At 36.5% G+C, this 23,731-nt stretch overlaps 1 protein-coding gene across 3 annotated transcripts in view; it reads right to left on the bottom strand.

The window, feature by feature from the left end:
• The window catches only part of Spopl (speckle type BTB/POZ protein like), a 51,083-nt gene extending 30,047 nt beyond the window's left edge, over positions 1-21,036 (bottom strand). For all 3 annotated transcript variants that reach the window (XM_074070654.1, XM_074070657.1, XM_074070655.1), the window contains exon 1: positions 20,900-21,036. The gene's annotated coding sequence lies outside the window, so the exon portion shown is untranslated. The remainder of the gene's footprint in view (positions 1-20,899) is intronic.
• Between the last annotated feature and the right edge of the window lie 2,695 nt (positions 21,037-23,731).

Below are 23,731 nucleotides of genomic sequence, written 5' to 3'. Positions count from 1 at the left end.
CAAAAAGCAAAAGAATATTGGCAATGCCACATGCCCCAACCCAGCAGTTCTACTTTCTAAGTGATTATAATGGTAGGCTTATTTCTTTCTATTTCTCTAGGGCAATGACACTCAAAGCTAAGAGTTCACTAAAATCAGCTGGAGGGTTTGATAAACACAATGATAGGCCTTAACAGTGGGTCTAAGAAGTTCTCAGGTGGTCCTGATGCTACCAGTTCAGGGATTCCATACTGAGAGTCACTTGTTTTAGTCTGAGGGCCGGACTAGAAAGCTATTAGTATCACCAGTACAAACTAGTACATTAATATCAATATGCCTCAGGTGCCCTTCATTTGTCCTCCATCTCTGACCACATCTTCCTTCCTAATATGTAGGGCTACCTTCAACTTCTTTGTTCCAGGGTCTTAATCCATTTTTACAGAATCTACTCTGAATCTACAACATCCTCCTTGAAATTTATAATATCCTCTAACACTGAAAGTTAGGAAGTAATTTTAATTATATTTTACACCTACACAGAGACTCCCAGACATTTTAGAACCAATTCTTTTCTATTGACAATTCCTAAATGCCACTGACATGTGCTGGTGGAGATTTTGACAGAGATTCTGAACCTCTGCTCACTGCTGTTTTTGTCATTTAATGCCAAGGATCTCCCTGAAAATAGTAAAATAAAATAAAAGTCAACCCCTGCGTACTATAGTATAACCCCACAAAAATCGCTGCATTTCTGCAATTCCTTCAATACATTCCTTCAATGTATTTTCAGATAAGAGATGAAAAGTAAAAAATCATTTAACATTTCTAGATTTAGGCATAAGTATGTCATTTTCCCTGGCAATGGTAAAAATGGGTCCATGTGATGAGATATCTAGATTCCAATTCTAGCCATTTCACATATCAGGCCACATCACTGAGATTTTGTTTACACAAAAGATAGCATATAGGAATCACTCAGTTCTATCTAGTTCTACCAGAAAGACTCATAAATTATAGACTAAGATTTTATTTAATGCCACCAAATAATATTCTCATGATGTAATTACCTTCCTTTAAAAAAACCAACAACATGTCATTCAAAACCTGACTGTTTTCTATAGTATAACAAATTAAAGACATTCTAGATCGTTGGGAAACATTTTTAAAAATAATCATTTGCAAATAACTACATTTATGTCATAGTAATTGCTACAAGTCCAACTGTCTTATTTCTGGTATAGTAACATATACAAGGCACAATAAGTAGAAGCCCATTTGTATCTATATTAATAGCTATATAGCCCCCTTAAAATAAACAGAGCAAATAAACTTAATTCTTTAAATGGAGACTATTTCTAGAAATGTTATAGACAATAGGACTTTTAAAGGTCAGCTTTATTTAATTAGCATAGTTTTTATAATTATGGTTATTAACTCTCATAAAGATTTTAAATTATATAATATTTATATAATAATTATTTATATAATAACATATAAACAGCATAGTAAATTAACATGGGTCAGACTAGCAGTAGAGACTACTCACAATGGTAGTTTTTTTAAATTTTTATTCATTTATTCACATGTGCATACATTGTTTGGATCATTTCTCCTCCCTGCCTCTACCCCCAACTTTTCCCTCCACCCCCAGTAGTTGTTAAATAACCATTTATTCATTCATTCATACTCTATTTATCTGAGTATTTTTAGGAAGCCTACATCAATGTAGGCCTTATGGAAACAAGAAAGGATAAGAGGAAGACAGTCCCTGACCTCATAATTTAAACTAGCTCAGAGGTCCTTCATGTAAAATTTCGTATAACTTCAAATACTTTGAAGAAAATAAACAAAATAGCACAAGTCTGGCCTTGCCCCCCCCCCTTTTTTTTTTTGGTTAAGAGTTTCAAATTGCTAAAACCAAATGCTGTAACTCCCATGTATGAGTACACACATGTCTATATGTATGGATCTTTTAAAGCAGAACATGCAAGATAAAAGGAACAGGATTATTCGGAAGCTCTTCACACCAATGCATTACTTTCTAGCTCACTAAAGTCTCTCAGAGCAAATTTACTTTGGCAATAGCCTACAAAGTTTTGAAAATTTTAACAATGGCTTAAAGCTCTTAAAAGTCAGAAATAACAAATTGCTTGTAGTTAGCTTTCTTGTAAAACATTCTTTAATATGTTAAATTTTTAACAGTTTTAAGTTTTTAAAGTTAACTTAATTCAAGTTCTAATTTATAAATTATGGTAAACACTAGCTTATAGAGGAAGTAAATTATCTCTGCACATTTTAAATGTCACCTCTCCTATAAAACTTAAGCAACCTGTGTCCTACACCATTTTCTTTGGTAAAGTGATTTACTCCCTAGCTACCTGAGTATTTTCATAAAGAATGCATCTCATACAGAAGTACTCATTTTAATGCAGTTAATAGTACAATAATCCATAAGATTTTGCTTCCTATTTTAAAATTTTACTCTTTGATCCTCTAAACAGTTCTGTGGTCTATTTCACAGCTAAGGAAACCTAAAAACAGAAAAACAGATCTAAGGTTATACAGGTTTGTTTTTTTAAAGCCCTGCTACTCAGAAATTGAATCTAGAATTTTTAGCTGAAAAATATTTTTCCAATTTTAAGTTCCTTGTAATTACTATATTTTCATCTATTTCCAACCACTGCTTAGTATAGAACATGGAAGGTAGAAAGCAAAAGTATATTAAGTGGATTTGAAGTCAACCACTGGTAAAGAATTACATAGTTACAAAACATACATAATTTATTGCCTTCAAAAAAAGTATAAAAACAATCTACTCTTATAAAATGATCCAAAGAACAGCATCAGAATTAAGTTTCTAATACCATACTTGGGTTAAATCCTAAAGCAGTGTGAGTTCTTTGAGCCTCAATTTTCTCATCAATAAAATGGAAATAATAAATGATAGTTATCTCAAATTACTGATGTATTGAATAGAAATGTAGAAATGATACCTCATATAACATACACAGAAAACACTGTCTTATGTATGAATATCAATACGAAACTCAAGATGGAACTAATTTATAAAATGGTAATACTCTGGGCAACTATGAAGGAGAACAGAGCTAATTTTGCCCAATACAGTTTTTGAGGTTTTATTCTTGCTTTTGTTTTTTTCAATTCTTATCATGTGGGCTCTTTTTCACTATTTTATCAGTTATTTCCTCTGAGCCTCTCCCTTTGCTTATCTCTAACAACTTACATCTGCCTTTTAATTCAAGTGATGTGGAGGTGTAGTTGGAAAAGAGAGACTGATATCTAAAAGGAATCTAAAAGATATTATATAACCTTTGAGGGAATATCCTGAAGTAATTGAAATTGTTTTTATCTTGATTAGACTGTTGTTAAACAGATGAATACTTGTATCAAAACTCAGTGAAATGGACCCATAAAACTTAAGTTAAAAAAAAAAAAGACTTTATAACCCTTGAAGAATATCCTTTCTTTTTCTGACCCTTAGCTTTCTCATCTTAAGAAAGGGAATAATTCCTCATTTATAGAAAGATTACAATAAGTCTGTGAAATAAGGTCTGTAAATACTTAAAATAGTTCCTAACGGTTAGTCGCCAATTCTGGATAGACTAATATTAACTCTAGGCATTTGCTGAATTTGCTTGACTTCCCAAACATTCATCCAAAACATAGCCTATGTCCTCCCCCTCTTACACTTGTCTTTCCCAACTTCTGTTTCAGGAATTTTTCATTAAACATTTGATCAAGGAAATTTTCACTGAACATTGATTAAAGCTCCGCCCATACAGTTTCTAATAAAATCATAATAGACTTATACTTTCATATTTCCCTTTTGCTTTATTTGCCAAGGTCAAATTTTATGCTTTAAATTACATGTCTTTTTTACTCACCTTGCCCCAAAATTATCTGCTATAATTCAGTCAAAACCCCAATGCTTCAATGAAATGAAACACCAAAGTAACCAGTTTTCAGATTACAGTTGTAGTAATTGCTTAAAGCTCTGAAAGATATTAGCTTTGCAATATATTCCTGTAAACTGCTAAAATAAAGAACAATCCACCAAACATTCTCAACTACACTTAATAACCCACCAAAGAATTGTGATCCACCAGTTGTATATTAACTCTTTGAACACAAATATATTTCATTACAGTTAGAGTAATTAATCTCATACTTTGAAAATATAATTGTGTTAAAGTAACAGTTCCTTTTACTAGTTTTCAAGTCACTTTAAAACGTACCTCAGCAATATTCTTTGTTCTAGAACCCTAGGACAATTTCACATTTGTCTAGCATTTACTGGACAAACATTTATTATGTACCAAAATAGGTCAGTCACTGGTGAAACAAAGATTACAAAGATAAGATCAGAGAGGTAAATATGGAACCAAAGCAGATACAGAAGAACTGCTAAAATAGTATCCTTTTCTTATACCTGTGAAGGATCTACAAAACACAGTTGGGAGCAGAGTTCTTCCAACTCTCCATTGTTGTTTCCAGATCACTTTTCCACCCTTCTGTCACAACTGTTTGGCAACTGCATGAGCTAAATGCTATACTCTCTTGCCCTCTTCCCCCTTGCTATCATCTGCTCACTTCTCCTCCAGTTAAGCTCACTTATTGAGGACTTCAGCGCCTGTCTCCCTCCACAATCTTCTTAACTCTTCCTATCATCACTTGGGAAGATTTCACACCTGTGGTCAATGTTCTTGACCTTCCTGAATAATCTCACTGATTTAACATTCTATCAGTCTTTTCCAAAGTGGACTTGTTGAAAAGTTTGACCCATTCTAAAAATAAGCCTTGGTTTATCTTTTTATAACAGAGATTATTCCCTTTCTGCCATCAGCTTAATCCTTTAATACCTTATTATCAATACTTCTTTAACCTGTTCCCATTTTTCTTATCATTATCCCCATCATAGCTTCACTTCCTTCCTTATCAAACCCAACATCTACAATGCATCACTTCAGGCTCTCCCTAGCAAGCATGCTGAACATTTCACTCCTTTGATTTTTTTACCACAACCATCCTGTAAATCTTCCACACCAAATCAATCTAACCACTGTCTGCTACTTTGTTTGAGCTAAATGGTACAGACAAATCTTAAAAGGAAAAATAGCAGCTTTATAAGCATATGCTTTCATTAAGTATTATTTGTTTTCTTAAATTAACTGCTGTCAAAAAAATTTGCCCCAAAATAAGTCTTACCAAATAATGAAATACTCAGTTGTAAATTTACATCTAAAAATTCTGCTGCAAGAGCCTTCAGACTAGCTTTCCCAACATGGCAGTCACTAAGCATATTTAAGTTTGAATTAAATAAAATAAAAAATTCAGTTCCTGAGCTATACTAGACTTACTGCAAGTGTTCAATAGACATACATAGCTAGTGGCTACCATACTGGCTACTATACAGAATGTTTCTATCATGGTGCAAGGCTTTCTATAGCAAGACTGCTTAGCCAGTACTTCAATTCAAATAACCTACAATTTCCCACTGATCCCATCCTGGTTGTTTCAAGAATCTTGAAAACTGCAGCAATAAATATGTTCTGTGTTCATGCACCCAAAGTGGCCAATATGGGTTGCAGCATCAAATAAATCTTACAATCACTAAGATGGAAAGGAGTTAGCTGCCCCTAATTGTCAGTGTCCTAGACCACTTCCAATCATGGAAGTCTCCAATATCATCATTAAATAAAAATATTGGTTATAGTGTACCTAGGAAGAGTTAAAGTAATGTGTAGTGAGTGAGTGCCTTTCATATTTACCACCCAAAGCTCTTATAATTGCATGTTTCTCACATATTATTACACTAGACCATAGCAGAAGCTAGAATTCAAAAAAGTCTACAAAACCCTCTCTGGCTTATTTTAATGCAACTGTCAATAACAGCATTTCATTTCAGATAAATAACTGGTACATACATATACTATACTAGGCACAATGCTGGGCAAAAGACATTAACTGATACTGTCCTAGACTAAAGCAGGACCATCATCCTTGAAAAATTTTGGGGGCCTATAAGTCATAAAATTTCTAGAAAAAAGATGACAAACTTAGCAAACCTTCGGATAATTTATAATACAGAGCTATCCTTCAATTCCTTATACTTTGCATGTTTGTAAACATTGAAATGGTTTACTCCCTACAGAAAAGCATTTTTACCACAAAGGTATTCTATTTACAGGAAAAAAGAATCAAACAGGAGGAAGGGAAAGAAATCAAACAAGATGATCGACAGAGAACAAAATATTACAAGACCTGTAAGTTTTCACCCAGTTTCTTCAGAAATGATGTGACACATGGTCAAACTACACTTAATAATAAGAAGTTAGTGCCATCTATCAGCCTCATCTCCCTCACAAAGAAATGTTTTCCAAATAAACTTCATAGGAACACTGTAAGGACATGAATGCCATCTCAGCTCTTCTGATGATGAGCTGGTAATTCCAAGATTCCTATGACCAGCAAAAATCAGTAATTAACAAAAAATATATAAAGCATAGGTATTCAGCAAACAGCTGCTCTACCTTGGAATAGTACATTGCAGCATAATAAATGAAGTTAGATATAAAAATATTAGTTATAAAACGTGAGGTATACGAAAATGTTAGTAAGGAAAAACTATGGGCTTACCTGAAGTTAAGATGTGTATCTGAACAGAAGAAATCAACACCAAATAGTATTCCCCAAAAGTACAGGAATGATATTTCCCTACATATGACTCTGACATAATCTATATTCATTAAAGAATAAAGAGAGTCTATCCACAAACCTAATATTAAAAAGGATCACAGCCAGAATATACTTTTTTGCACTCTTGATTTTCATTACATACTTCAATATTGAAAAATACAGATTAGCAATACTTCCTCCAGTGAAATTTAATTCTTAAAATCTCCACAAATAAGAAGAAATTAAACATAAAACAACACATAGTGTGCAGTAAAGTTTATTTTCTCAACATTACTTTCAAGTTCTGAAAACTGAGTGAGCTCTGCTATGTAGGTAGTGTTTCCTTTCTTTATAGGGTGGTAAAACCTCACAGAATAATGAATGAACACCATCAAATCTGCGTAATCAGTCAAGTAAGAGCAAGTACATTCTAGCATTGCGTAATTAAAGGATTGGGTCAATGTTGCAGACTTATTCAATAAAATAAAAGAGCCTACAAAACTTTTCACTAGCTTGCAAAATCTGAAAACATTTTCCATATTTAGTAACTTAGGCAGAAATGTGCCATTTGTCAAGTCAGTAAATGGCACTGTGAAGCTGTAATTTTCGTGGCTGTCTGATTTTCCTCAACTAATACTTTAATTTACTTTATATTCTACATATTACCAAATGACAAGGCACATTGATATCATCTTGTAGGTTTTGTGAAAATACATAGGTTTCTAGTCCATTTTCTCATAGGCATGGGAGGGGCCTATGAGGAAAGGAATTTTTTTGAGAAAAAAATTTATTACAATGTAGTATCAATCTATGACATGTATATACAGTCATACAATGGAATAATATAGAGCAAAGAGAATGAATAATCTACTGTTCCACACAACATAATTGGATCACAAAAACATATTTAGAGTAAGAAGCTAGATATAAGACTGTATAGGCTGTATGATGCTATATATGTTTCTCACTGTATGTATTTCAAAAGCTTACTGAAAACAGAAGGCAAAGAAATACTTAATAAAGAAACAGTCCTGGTGCCTGTAAGTTTATAATAAAATCTTGTTCTTAGTGCCATATAACCTCCACTTTAAAACTGGGACACAATACTTTTTTTCAATATTCCCTCATGACGATTTAAAAGATTTTTATATTAAAGCAAAGGTGACTATACTAAGGCAATAGAATGCAAAAGTCTTCTTTTTTTTTTTTTTTAATCGGTATTGGGGGTTGAACTCAGGTCCTCCCACTGCTAGGCAGGTGCTGTATGACTTGAGCCACCAGCCCTTCTTGTCTTGGTTATTTTTGAGATAGAGTCCTGCTTTATGCCTGGGACAGCCTGGACCAAGATCCTATTTGTGTTTCCCCACATAGCCAGGCTGACAGACATGGGGATGAGATAAGGTCTCACAAACTTTTAAAGTAACATTCTTTTCAAGAGAAAACATTAACTTGAACAGATTTTTAACAGTGAAGCTTTCTCCTTCATTGCTGCCCTCACCACACTCAGATCTTCACTTCCTTTTCAGCTCTTAAAAGTTCACTTTTCTCTGCCATTTATTTAGTAGAAACATTCGAGAAGCACAAACTTACCCTAGCAGGGTGGTCAGAACACCATGCCTAAGTGCTCAGTGACTAGACACTATTAATGAATCCCTGAAAGTGAATTCTTACAGATCAAGAGCCCTTCCAATTCATCTTTGCAAACACAGACACTAGCATTTAATAGCTGGTCAATAGCTATTGGTAAAGTAAATGAATGATGCTGGCTCCAAAAAGAAAAAGCAATGGGAAAAAAATTTTTAAAGGTAGCAAACTGAAGATGACAGAAAAATCAAGACGTCCAAAGGAAGGCTGGCTATAACCAATTTTGTTACCAGGAAACATGCAGATTTAAATCTTAGGATTAATCTGCAAAATCACATACACAGAAAACCATTAAAATAAAAATTGCCCCAATGTTCCCTTTCCTCCACATACCACACAATTTTAACTAAAATTAAATAATATGTGACTGTTATATTGAAACTTTGGAAATACTTCTAAATGGGTTCCTTATGAGGTTAATAGAAATCTTACACATATCAGGACACCCATCATAACTCATCAAAATACTAAGTCCATAACACTGAAAGAAGCAAGATTTCACTTGAATCTTTCCACAGATATTATTTTATGAAAATAAAAATATGATTCAGGTGTCAGAATTGTCAAGACTACAGGCTGTGTTAGTTTTAAAAGACAAATCAATAAAGTACTTATTTATTGTGTACATAAATTGTCAAGGAACCATTTGATGAGGTCCTTTTCCCCTGCCTTTAAGCAATCATTTGCATATGTATGTATTAGATCAGACACAGTATCAGAGTTAGGTGTGGTGGCATACACCTGCCATTCCCAACACTCAGAAAGCTGAGGCAGGAGGATTTTGGGTTCAAGGCCAGCCTGGATAATCTAGTGACATCCTATCACAAAAGCATATAAACAAAAGAAACAGCATCACTATTTTTAATTGATCAAAATATACAAAAAGCACTTAAATACATGGATAGCATTGTCCTAATTATAAATCAAAGTCATTTAGTTCTCATAACTATGAGGTAGTATCATTATCATTTTCATTTCCATTTTACACATGAGAAAACAGACTTTTAAGTAACCTGCCTAAAGTTATGGGTTCTTGATGGTTACATGCTCTAACTTGCCTCTATACAAAGAGCCCCAGAGAAAGGAGAACTTAATTTGTCTTGACTTCACTTCATGTTGGGAGGTTAATTGTTCTGAATATTAAAATGAGACAGCATGAATTCCACTTTCACTAATTCTAAGGTACTCATGGTTACATTTTAACATTTCTGAAATTGATAGCATCTAATAATTGTAATTCACAGGGCTTGCTCTCTTTCTCCATCTAGGTCCATAAAATAATGATGCATCTGGTAACTGATGGCAAGTACAATTCAAGAAATTATATATCATGAATTATTTAAAATAAGTAAGATAAAATATCTAAAGTATTTTATCTTTTATTTTATAAAAGTGCAGTGGCACCTGCACACCCATGTTTATAGCAGCACTATTCACAACAGCCAAGTTATGGAAACAGCCAAGATGCCCCACTACTGACAAATGGATCAAGAAAATGTGGTATCTATACACAATGGAATTTTATGCAGCCATGAAGAACGAAATGTTATTATTCGCTGGTAAATGAATGGAATTAGCGAACATCATTCTGAGTGAGGTTAGCCTGGCACAAAAGACCAAAAAATCATATGTTCTCCCTCATATGCAGACATTAGATCAAGGGCAAACACAACAAGGGGTTTGAACTTTGATCACAAGATAAAAGCGAGTGCACACAAGGGAGGGGTGAGGATAGGTAAGACACCTAAAAAATTAGCTAACATTTGTTGCCCTCAATGCAGAGAAACTAAAGCAGATACCTTAAAAGCAACTGAGGCCAATAGGAGAAGGGGACCGGGAACTAGAAAAAAGGTTAGATCAAAAAGAATTAACCTAGAAGGTAACACACATGCACAGGAAATTAATGTGAGTCAACTCCCTGTATAGCTATCTTTATCTCAAGTAGCAAAAACCCTTGTTCCTTCCTATTATTGCTTATACTCTCTCTTCAACAAAATTAGAGATAAGGGCAAAATAGTTTCTGCTGGGTATCAAGGGGGTGGGGGGAGAGGGAGGGGGCGGAGTGCGTGGTAAGGGAGGGGGTGGGGGCACGGGGGGAGAAATGACCCAAGCATTGTATGCACATATGAATAATAAAAAAATTAAAATTAAAATTAAAAAAAAAAAAAACCAAGTGTTTTAAAAAGGGTATAACCTCTCTTAACTAAAATGACCTATGTATGTTATCAGTTTCTTAGGGCTCTGTTCAAATAAATCTACTAAGAAACAAAATACTAGTTTCATTACACAACTTTAGAAATTTTTGCTGATAGTAGACTTGGAGGCAAGCATGGTAGAGCAACTCTATAATCTCAGGCAAGAAAATTTTGAGTTCAAGGCCAGCCTAGGCTATATATATTTTTGAGTGCTTTTCTTTAAAAAAAAAAGAAAGAAAGAAAGACTTGGAAAGGGGAGGCAGATATAACAAACAACAGTGAAAATAAATCAGGAAGTAAAAAATAAAAATTAGCAACAATATTAAAGCATACAACAAAATACTCTGACAATACTACTTAATTCAAAGCAGGTCTTCAATGCCATTTATAAAATGCTCAAATGAAAAAGTATTGTTATGTTTTAAAAGGTACACTTGGAAAGTAATCAGAAATGAGCAACTCTTCTTAGTATTTGTTTATGTCCCCACTAAAGCTTTTCTAGCAAAACTGGACATATTAAACTTAATTATGATGATAATAAATGTTTAAAATGATCCTAAAAGACACCACCCCAAAATTTAATTAAGTGAAATTCATGTAACTGTTTCCTGTATTTGTACTTACCTTGGCAATTTCAACACAAATTTACTTATTGTTATTTTGTTTTCTTTTGTCCTATAGCATAAAAACTATTTAGCTCTCAAAGGAATTCCTCATTAAATCACAAAAAAATACATTCAAAATGATAATTGAAAAAAGACCTGTAGACTACTGCAATCTTTACTTTAAAATCACTTAATTACTTCAGAGGAAAGTGATGAGAGATGAAGAGAAAAATTTTATAATGATAAAGGGGTCAAGTCTTCAAGAAGATGTAACAATTCTTAGTGTGTATGGGTATAACAAGAGAGCATCAAAGTATGTAAGACAAAAACCTTCAGAACTGCAAAAAGAAATAGATGAATCAGTGTTACAACTAGATACTTCAACACCCCTATAACAGAAATGAGCAGATGTCAGGAGGAAGAAAGTCAGTAAGGACAGCGGTAAATACAACAGTATCATCAACTGACTGGATATAATGTACATCTAACAACTACTTTATCCAAAATCGTGGAATAAATATTTTAAAAGCATCCAAAGAGAAAGGGAGCAATAATACAAACCAGCAAAAACACAGACCAGAACACCATGCATTAACATCTTTGAAGCGCTAACAGAAAATGAAAAGGAATGGTCATTTTAAAATAAGGAAGAAATAAAATCATCTTCAGATAGGTAGAAGCTGAAAAAATATATTTTCAAACTATACTAGAGGAAATGCTAATAGATACTCTAGTTAGACTAAATAAAGAACACTAGAAAGGGTAAATGTAAATGACATTTTTTAATTTAAAAAAACTTTACCCTGTTGAAAAAAAAATTGACAAAATCCAACATACCTTCATGATAAACTCCAGGAAAAGAGGAAACTTCCTCAACTTGATTTAAAAAAAAAAAAATATATATATATATATATATATATATATATACACCTACAACACAACCTAGCTAACATACCTCCTGGTGAGAAACTTGAAGCTTTCCCACTAAAATCAGGAATAAAGAAGGCACAGATGTCCTAGTCTCACCACTGCTTTTCCTCACTATACCAAAAGTCTTAGGTAATACAAAAAAGACCAAAAAGAAGTGAGCCAGGATAAGGATTAAGAAGGAAATATTACTATGTAAGTGTGCTTGTACATGGAAGTCAGCAAAAACTACTGGATTGAGGAATTACAGAAAGGTTAATATCCAAAACTCAATCACTTTTCCTATTCCTACTTCCTTTTCTTACCAGAAATGAACAAGTAGAGTTTGAAATTAAATGTACCATACCATTTACATTAGCAAAACCCAGAAATAAAATACGTAGGCATATATCTAATAAAATATGTAAAAGAATTATGTAAGGAAACCACAAAACTGATGAAAGAAATTAAAAAACTAAATAAATGGAGAGATATTCCATATTTAACTAATAAAAAGATTCAATATTGTTAAGATGTCAGTTCTTTCCAACTTGAAGGGAAAAATTATTTGGGGGATATCAAAAAACCTATTGTAAAGTTTATATGGAGAGGCAAAAGCCCCAGAATAGTCAAGCCAACACTGAAGCAAAATTCAGAGGACTAACACAAGTGGACTTCAAGATTTACTATAAATTCACAATAAGCAAGACAGTGAGATACTGACTGATGATAGATACATAAATCAATGGAAGTAAACAGCAAACCTAGAAGCACACAAATATGATTAACTGATTTTTGATAAAGAAGTAATGGTGATAATGGGGCAAATACGCTTGTAAAAGGAAAAAACAAACTACTGTCTACTCTTATACTCAACACAGAATACTTCTGTGACCAGATGTGTGTATGTGTCTGTGTGTGTGTGTGTGTGTGTGTGTGTGTTGGTGGGGAGGGTTCCCCACAAACCAAGCAATTCTCAAACAGATACTAGCTAAGTGTTTTTTATCTAACTAGAGATATCATCAGATCCCACAGGTTAAGGGATCAAACCTTGTTCAAGAATTTTTATAAAGACTGGTCATCATCCTCAGACCGAACCACCTTCTAGAGGTCAGTGGGCAAGGCTGAAAGCTCCAGTCCCCCCAATCACTTGTATTTTGGTTTGGTCCTATCTTGGGAGTATCTAGTAGCTGGGACTCTCATTAACCTCACAAGCATAGTCAAGATGGGTCATTATGAAAAATAAAAGACAACCTTACCACTCAGGAAATGCCAAGTGTTTTAGAAACTATATATGAAAGATCCAGGGACAAAAAGTATTTCACACTATCACACTATACCACAACAGTCTTTTCACAAATGATGCTGAACAACTGAACATCCACAGGGAAAAAAAATACATTAAAACTAGACAGACCTTAGATCTAACTGTAATACGCTAAATTATAAAGCTTCCAAAATACAACAGAGAAGAAAATCTAGAAGACTTGGATTTGGTGAAGACTTTTAAAAGATAAGACTAAAAACACAATCCATTAAAGAATTGATCACTTTTATAAAAATTAAAATTTCCTGCTCTGGAAAAGATACTGTCAAGAGGATAAAAAAGATAAGACAAGCCACAAACTGGTAGGATATACTTGCAAAGAACTGCAAAAGAAAAATATAAGAACCCACAAAACGGAAAAATAAGAAAACAGACCAACTGAAATATAGGAATTACCTTATTAGACACTTCACAAAAGATATACACATAGCAAATATGCACGTGCAAAGGTGCTCTACATCATAGGTCATCAGAGATGCAAATTAACGCAATGAGACAACACTCTACACATATCAGAATACAAAACGCTGACAACATTAAATAGACAAGGATGTGGAACAACAGGGCCTCTCTTTTTTTGCTGGTGGGAATGCAAAATGGCACAACTACTTGGGAAGATAGTTGGGCAGTTTCTCACAAAACTAAACATACTCCAACCATACCATTCAGCAACTGCACTCTTAGGAATTTACCCACAGGAGTTGAAAATGTATGTTTACACAAAACTATACAAGATTTTCATAGCAGCTTTATTCATAATTGCCAAAACCTTGAAGCTACCAAGATATAAATAAACTGTGGTAGATCCAGACAATATACTATTACTCAGCATTAAAAGAAATAAGCTACCAAGCCATGAAAAAACAAGGAGGAAATGTAAATAAGTACTAAGTGAAAGAAGCTAATCTGAAAAGAGTCCAAACTATATAATTCCATTTTGGAAAAGACAAAGCAGTTTTTTAAAAAATAAGAGGTTGCCAGGGATTGGGGAAGCAGATAAACAGGCAGCACACAGAGATTTTTAATCTGTATAGCACTATAATAGTGGCTATATGTCATAAATTTGTCCAAATCCATAGAACACACAGCACCAAGAGTGAATCCTAACATAAACCGTAGACTTTGAGTGATAGTATGTCAATGCAGATTAATCAACTGTTACAAATGTGCCATTCTGGTAGGGGATGATGATAATGGGTACACTATGAGCATTTTGGGAAATCTTTGTACCTTCTTGCTCAACTTTGCTATGAATTAAAACAGCACTAAAAAAATTAAGTTTATTTTTTTAAAATATCACTAGGTTACTTGGGAAAAGGGAAGCAAGAGGAGAGGTACAAAAGTATTTTACATAAAACTTTTTAAAAAGTTTGCTTCAGACAACATATCCAGACAAGAAACAATGTTATCTTCATATTCTTACCTTTGGCCTGATGGGATTGCTCGAGCCTGTAATCTTAGCTACTTGGGAGGCAGACATCAGGGAAGACCATGGTTCCAGGCCAGACTGAGCAAAAACTTTCTAAGACACCATCTCAAACAATGGCTGGACAAGGTGGCACACAGCTGTCATCCCAGTAGAAACAGAAGCAGGCCCCCCAAGGGAATAAAGCAAGACCCTACCTCAAAAATAATCAATAGACAAAAAGGACTGGTGGAGTGACTCAAGTGGTAGAGAAACTGCCTAGCAAGTGCAAGGCACTGAGTTCAGCCCCTAATAATACAACAAATAAATACATACATACATACATAAATGCCTAAAATATATTTTAGAAACATCACTACAACCTTTCAGATCTTCATTAGCTTTTAAGAGAATGAAACTTTTCTTTTTGTTTGTAACTGTTACCCTGAATCATTTCATTCCTTTTGATTCCTATATGTATTATAGGATGGAAGCAAACACAACAATCCCAAAAAGAGGGACATATTTTCTAAACATATTCATATTGCAGAAATGAATATTGCCATCATACTTTCATTTCAGGTATACATACAATCTACGATAATCATAATTTAAGATAACGAACGTTATGTTCAAATTCACAATCCTCCTGCCTCAGTCTCCCAAATGTTGGGATTACAGATGTGCACAACCACGTCTAGCCCCAAAATGATTAAATCTGCTAGCTTTTACCTATGTAAAGTTCAACCTCACATAATTATATTACATGACAATTAAAATCTAACAACTGTCACAATATATGAAAAGCATATGGTTGTTTTACAAGTGTTTAGTAGAATCTACAAAACTAGAACCAGGGAGAACAAAAGAGCAAAAGATATTAAAATCAGTAAGACACTATAAAATGAAAATTTAAAACTTATAATTTTCTTAACATAAAACTTAAGGAAGACCACCTTGGCCTTAGAATAACAAAAATATTTCTACCATAACTCAAGAAGATATTTCAGTAGCACGTTTTGATAGAGCCTACCCCTCTTTTATTTTAAACCAGATCCCTTCTAGACCTTTTATTTTGTTTTTAAAATCCATTCTGCTAAACATAGTGGTGTATACCTATAATCCCACGCAGTGGAGGACTGGGAGTTCAAGGCTAGACTGGGCTACAGAAGGAGCTCCTGGAGAGCCTGTCTCAACAAATAAATAAATTAAATCAATTTGGCTTTATTTTTCCATCACCTTTCTGCAAGACTTTGACCTTGCTAATTATAGCTTTGCCACCTACAGTATTCACAATTCCTACCTGTGTGTGTTCAAAATACCTAAAAAATCATTTGTCTACGTTCATCAGCCCTAAGGTTAAGTTGCCTTTTAGAAACCCTCTGCCCTGTCATTTTCTTTAGAAAGACTTCCCTGATATCCCTTCTCTGTGCTTCCAAAGCAACTTGAATAAACTACTATGACAGTACTACCCATACTAGAATAAATATTTGTTTATGTGTCCATCGTACCTAGTCTCTGGAGTTCTAATCCCATACCTAAAAGTATAGAATTCAGTGCCTGATAAATGGTGGTTCTTAAAAAAAAACCCTCTGAATTAATAAGTTGTGTGTGTGTGTGTGTGTGTGTGTGTGTATGGGAGGAGGGGTGTTAAGAACACCCAGATGGTGATAAACAGAAACGTGGGTCTGAGCTCAGGAAGGAAGACATGGCTTATGCTACAGATATGATAATTTTATTCTAAATTTAGCATTGTAGTTTGGCAGATTAAAACAGAATCCATCATCAAATAGTTTATGGACTACTGAGAAATTCACATTTCTCTGCATGCTGCTAAATCCAATATGTACTTTTTAGTTCTCAACTGATTTCTCAGCTGCATTCAGTGATACCATCAAAAATGCCCTCAACTTCTAGCTACTCCTTCTGATATCTTTTGTTGAATCTCTTTTAGGCAACATTTGAGTGTTGAAGATCTATTAGACTTAGCCCTAAGCCCCTTATCTTCTATCTTTTCCTTAGGCAATCCCATCCCTCACTCCAAGATGGCAAATATAAACTATATGCTAACTCTTCCTAAATTAGTCTGCAGTACAAATCTCTTTGTTGAGATCCAAACTGCTTCTTGACATTTCCACTTGTCTTTCTGACTCTCAGGCTTAATGTCTCAAACTTTATGATCAATACCTCAACTTTCCTGATACTACCAAACAAAACCCTGCTCCTTCCCCAGTGTTTTATCTTAGGCACTCCTCCCCCTAGGCTCCCAAATCTAGCCCATCAACAAATAATATCAGTTTAACCTTCCAAATATTGTCAGATCAGGCTACTTTATCCCTAACAACTGTCATTCTGAACTAAGATTCCATCATCTTACTCAATTCTCCCACCCTCAGCCACTCACCCCTCGGCAAAGTTCAAGAAACTTTTATATCAACTTGACAAGTCAAAACATCCATTTTATTGAGTGCTACTAAAGCACCAGTACAAACCAGAAATTAAAACAAAACTAGTCCTTCAACACAAGTAAGTTTGAGAAGCACTGGCCTAACTGGTCTCCCTGCATTTACAGGTGCCTCTTACCAATTGGTCCTCCACAAAACAGCCAAGCAAGGTTTTTAAAGCAAAAATCTAAGTTAACTGATTGAGCTGTTTAACATTCTCTGGTGGCTTCCTATTGCTTAGGATTGAATACAAAAAAGGCTTACTACGGATTTAGGCCATTGTGATCTTCTCTGGCCTTATTTCCTATGAATTACCCTCATGTGTTGAGGTCCAGTCCCTACTGAACCTCTAGCAAGGTGAATATAACCAACATTACTTTGGGTAACTACAGTTCATTCTTTAAGGTTTCAACCTAAGAGAAAACCATTCCTGATGGATTAGTGGGTTTCTATTATTTATAATAATTTTCTTTTGTAGCAGTTATCATTCTGTAACTTTCCATTTAGTTTCTTTATTCCCCAACTGACTTTTGCCTACATAAAAATGTAAAAGGGTATCACCAGAGCCTAATAGTGTGTGACACAGATGAGCTGTTCAATAAACTTTTGCTAATAGAGCAAATCCAAGACATAAAACAATGTAGTGAATAGCACCACCAAATATAAATGCCTTCAATATCTGGTCACGTATAAGGCTTCAGATAAAACTACCAAGTGCTTTACTCAATTACAAAAATTAAGCTTCCTTTATTTCCCTAAATAACCTAAAAAGACAGAAAACCCCACTGTCAAGATTAAATTTTAAGAAATAAGTAAGATTTTCAAAGAGGTGAAGAAACTTATCTAAAGAAGTCAAGGAAGTGCAAGTTTGAGAGGCAACAAAGAACAGTAAGTAGACCAGAGTCACACTGCCTGTCTGCATTACTTACAACTATATGATCTGTGCAAGTTAAGTAATCTACTTTTCAAGTTCCTCATTTGTAAAATGGGGATGACAATAAAGTCTTCTTTCAAGGATCACTGAATCTTTGGCTCAGAGTTCTATTCATGTTAGCGAGTTACTATTACTGTTAATAATCTTACCAGATGTCAATTAAACTTTATCTGCTTACTTATTTAATATCTGTCAGTACCATACTAAAATATAAATTGAAAAAACAGCAACCTTTATTATTTTCCAATAATATTTTCTCCAACCAGGGCTCTGCAGGAATTAAGTCTTGAGTGTTTATTCAGTTCTCTCAAGAAAGGTATATAATATTACACTACTTAGATGACTTAGAGTATTAGAACTTGATCTCCACTGGGTTGAGAAGGGCCTCATGTGTCCCCAACATCTGGCATACAGCAGGTGCTTATTAAATATTTTTGAAAAGAATGAATCTTTACAAAACCAAGGGTCAAGCTAAGCCCAAAGTAGATGCTAAATGTCAATTTTATCCTACCCCTTCGAAGTTTCTATAAGCTTTAAGAACCAGATTCTAGGGGAGTTATTTTTCTTCCAGTCCTGGTGCTTAAATGACAGAGCCAAGTGTGCAGAATGCAGACACGAGGAAACCAAGAAATGAAGTAACCAATGTCAGCAGAACTAGTGGAAATAATAAGAGGTGGAAAACAGGTAGAATCTGGATATGAAGGACAGAGCAAAGGCTATTCCAGGCCAAGGAACTACCTTAGCAAAGACAGTGTCACTCAAAGTATGGAGCATATCCCATGAGTAGTACAGAAACAGTATGGGATCATACATAGAAAATATTCTTATTTTGATAGTTATGTATATACATGTTTTACATGTAATAAGGATAGCAAATAAAGATTTCAAATTTTTACTATTTAGTACACTAAAGTAAATATTTAGATTTTTTAAAGAATCATATAAAATGTATGAAGTAAATGACAGTGCACAGTAGTAAGCAAATATGGCAAAAAAAAAACTGTCAGTGTTTTAAAAAGTGAGTAAAACTTGGTAAACATCAAGCAAAGGCAATGTGAATACAAATGACAGAAATACATTAAGAACAGGTCACCAGTTCTAAATGAAGCAAAGCTCTAACTCATGTAATGATTCAAGGTAAAAGTTAAATTGGCATGAAGACTATCCCACCAGTTTTGTGTATTGAACTTGCAGCACTAAAATTGCAGTTTTTCCACTATAAACAACCTGCTACCTACTTCAACTTCATTCTCAAAGTGATAAAGTTTTAGATGTTCCAAATACATATCTGAAACAGGAGCTGACATATCTATTGCTTGGTAATTTACATGAAAATAGGGAGCTAAAACCTGTACTTTTCAAATCAGAAGAATGCCACACAAATCCTATATACACCAAGAGAGGTGTTAAAGAGAATGTAGATTCCCATTCCCACATTCCTTTCTCAGAATTAACCTACCAACAGCCAAGAGTCAAGCTAAGAAGTGACAAAGGTAACACTTACCAAGCTATTACTATGAACCAGGCACTATTCTAAGTACTCCGCCTGCATTGACTTTTGCAATCACTCCCATCCAATAAGAGTTATCACTGTCCCCGTTTTATAGGTGTAAGAATTTTAAAGGCCAGAGAGGTTAAATAACTCACCCAAAGACAGAGCTGGTAGGTGGCAGGACAGGGGTTTAGACCCTGGCAATTCCACTACAGAGTATGAGCTCTTAACCACTACACAACATTTCTCTCAAGAATGACGGGATAATAATTTGAAATAATCCACTAATCCCAGTATGGTAGAATGAGATATAATTTTCTAAGATATAAGCTTTCTACTACTTGAATTTCCAGTCCAAGAAGCAGTGGATTCTATTATAAAAACTGGGAAGAACTGTATCATAATGGGGCAAACTAGGCCCAGCATTATTCAAATACAGACAAAGCCTTAGAAGCCTGGAAAGCTGGCAGATGGCTGAATGACAGTATTCACAATCACAATCGTGGAAGATTTAGCGAAAAGTTGGGAGAGGCAGACGGTGAATTTTATTTATACTGGGCTCTGTGACCGCTTGAGGAAGAAAATTCTACCATCCCTTTCCTTTACATGGTGTCAGTACACAAATACTGGGAGTAATTAGGAAAAAGAGCAGTAGCAAAAGATAAAAGAGGGAAAGCCAAGATTTGGATCTTCAAGACTTGGACCCTTGAACCGCAAGGTTTTCGCTTTAGAAGGCTGAGGAACTGAGAATCTAGAAGGCAAGTGTGTGCTTGGAGACTGAGAGCATGCCTGACTGGGGGGGTGGAGGCACTGCGGGGTCTGGAGAGCTGAGAACTCCCCCTTAGAGGTGCTACCAGAAGTGACAGTTTCTAGTGCCCCCTTTGGGAACTGAAATGGGCTTGCAGGGGTGACAGCTTCCAGCGCCCCACCTGGCCGAAGGAGGCCTGGATGTGGACACGGGCGAGGGGAGCAGCTTCCCGCTCTGGGCTGTGCGCAGGGAGGGTGGGAGGCGACGACCTGCACCGGGCCAGGAAAGGGGGCTGGACAGAAGAAAAGGGGGCGAGGCCGCTGGAGACAACTAAGGGGATCTGGTAGGCGGAGGCCAGGAGACCGCGGAGGGCCCGGGACACCCGGGAGGAGCGAGCGGCGACGCGGGAGGGGCGGAGGCGGCCAGGATGAGGCCAAGGCGCGCGGCAGGCGCGCGGCTCCGTTCTCGGAGGGATGGGACTGCTGGGCCGCTCGAGGACCCCGAGGGACGCGGAAGTCACCTACCAGGACCTGCGGGGCGGCGATGGGAAGTCCCGACAGCGGCTCTTCTCCGGCTGAGCTGGCGGCCGCGGCGGCCCCGGGAGCCGAGGTCGTGGCAGCTGCGGCGGCTGCAGGGGCGATGGCGGCGAGTCCCTGTGGCGGCCGCCTCTGCCGAGCTGCATCCCTCCTCCCCGGTCCGCCCTCCTCTCCGATCTCCCGCTCCGAAACTTCTTCCCCGGGATAAACAATCCCGCCGCCAGGGGCGGCCGCCTCTGCCGCTCCCGCCCCCGTGCGCCCCCCCACCCCGCCCCAGGCCCGTCCGGGCTCCGGCTTCCGAGTTACGACTCCAGCCCCAGCCCCAGTCCAGCCCACCAGGGCGCGTGCGCGTCGCGGCTCGCCGGGCTCTTCCTGCTCCCGCCCGCGCCCGGCACTTCCGGGCGGCCGGATCCGCCGCCGGGTCTTGGGAACAGCCGACTCAGCAAGGCGCTGGGCGGGCCTGAGTCCGGCTGCTCGGTGGAGGAGGGAGGCCCGGGCTCGCTCTGCTTCGTTCTAGCAGACAGCTTCTTTGCCTAAAATGCCCACCCACGCGCCAGGTCTGAACGTATCTCGTCCACCAAAGGTGGTGAGAAAGTCTTTTCCGCGCCCAATTCACTTAAGACTACCCAAGATGCAACTTTTGCTGAGCTGCTGTTGCAAGCCTAGAACTGTCTATGCACAGCTGAAACAGTTGTGTAGAGACAAAACGGGAAATGGAGAGCAGTGTGCCTAGCACAAGAAGTGTCACAGTTTTCGGTTGTAGGAGATGAGTTGGAAGTCTCAGGTAGGCAAGACGTGAGTCTGTGGACACGCTTGGGACGTGCATAACAGGCACCAGCCCAGGACAGGACATTGGTAAAATAAAGCTAAGCAGATGTCTGAAGAAAAGAGGGGACTGTCTCAATCTCTTCAGCTGTTTGGAGTTCAGAGAAAGGGGAATCACCCACGGGAGAAAAACAATTGATCTAGTCCCCAATAATCAATTTCATCAAAGAGATTTAAGGACCAACTGTTCATGTTTCGCCACAGGAAGCATGAATATCATTTAAGGATTCTAATTCATTTTACTTTAACTGCATTAATCAATTTTGCGTGTGGATTTTGTGTGTGAATACTAGGCCTAGCCTGTGAGGCAAGTGCTCTTCTACTTGAGCCACACCCCCCAGATATTTTTCTTGTTTTTTAGGTAGTATCTTAAGATTTTTGCCCAGACCGACCTTGGACCTTGATCTACCTGCCCCCACTACTCAGTAGCTGGGATATCACCATGCCCAGTGCATTAATCAGCTTCTGGTTTCTTACCCAGCTTCCCTAGAAAACCGAGGAAAAATATGAAGTTCTTAACCATCTGCAAAGCCCTGTATAAGGCATAGACTTGTATCATCATCTTTATTTTTTTTGGGAGTGGGTACGCTGGGAATTGAACACAGGACCTTGGGCACACTTAGCAAGCACTCAGTCAGTGAGCTACATCCCTATCTTGTATTCTCACTTTTTAATACTCTCAATGTCTATGCAACCTCATGGTAGAAATTATTTCAGTCTTACAGATAAAAAAACCTAGGCCAGAAATAAGTAATTCATCAAAAGGTTATCAGAGTTTAAATTAGGACAAGCAGATGCCACTTACTTCAAATTAATATGTGCCAGTCTTACTCAGATATTTAAGACAAAATGTTCTTAGGATATAATCGGTGCCAAAAGTTTTCAGGAAGCAGCTTAACCATAAAGTTCAAAGTTGCTTTGGGAAGACCAGGCGTGGTGATATATGTCTGTAATCCCAGACTGGAGATAGGAGGATAGCAGTCCCAAACTGGCTGTTGCAACATCAACAGGAGACTGTATTTGAAAAACAGACTAAAAGCATAAGGACTGGGAACTAGCCCAAACAGTAAAGTACTTGGAAGCTAACTCTTGGGTTGACTTAATGGAAACCAACTCATGCAGATCAAGGAACTCTAAGAGTTAAAAAGCAAAAAAAGTGGAAGTGCAAAGAAGAGGGAGGAAGAGGAAATATTGCAGACATTTCACCATCTCTAAACCCCAATGAAGGACAGTTAAAACTGCTATACTCATTGTGGCTCTATGTTAATTTTATGGTATGTCCAAAGACAGTGGAAATTATATGTAATTTTTCATCTTTTTTTTTCAGTACTGGGGTTTGAACTCAGGGCTTCACAGTTGGTTGACAGGAACTGTACCACTTGAGATGACCATGCTTTTTATCTCTTTAAACCTGTCAATGTTATATCAACCCTTCTTTCTACTAATTGAATATTATTAGGCACCTGGTGAATGTAATATGCTCAAGGTATCAAATTATCCTTCAAGAAGATGCATAATTGGGAGTTAAATTATTAGTGATACTTGGTGACCCTTCACAACTAACTGGGTTCATTCTTGGGTTCTGATTTCATAAACTTCCACTACAAGATGTCACATTGTCCCTTGGGTTTCCCATAGAAACTTTTCCCTAAGATTGATCTTCCTCTAAGTGTTAAGATATACCATTCCTCTCTTCCTTGTAGTATTCAGTAATCTTTTCCACTGATAGAGTGATAGTAAGTAGTAAAAGTGAACATGACTTGTAAGTAATGCTAATAAAACTGATTGATTACCAAAGTAAAAGATAACTTTAGAGTCAGTAAGTTTAATGTTATATTACCAATCCATGAAGAGTTAATCTTTCTTTGATTTTCCTCTGGATACCTATTAGAAAACTAGACTATTAGAGTATGCTTTCAGGGTTTTTAAAGAAAAAAAATAAAATAGAGAAATAAATAATAGCTCTATCACTAGTGAAGAACACAGTGTGCTTCT

The sequence above is a fragment of the Castor canadensis genome, chromosome 4, assembly GCF_047511655.1.
Source record: "Castor canadensis chromosome 4, mCasCan1.hap1v2, whole genome shotgun sequence".
In the NCBI taxonomy this organism is placed as follows: Eukaryota; Metazoa; Chordata; class Mammalia; order Rodentia; family Castoridae; genus Castor; species Castor canadensis.
Note: the sequence above shows the minus strand (reverse complement) of the source record. Positions and strands in the feature narration are given on the sequence as shown.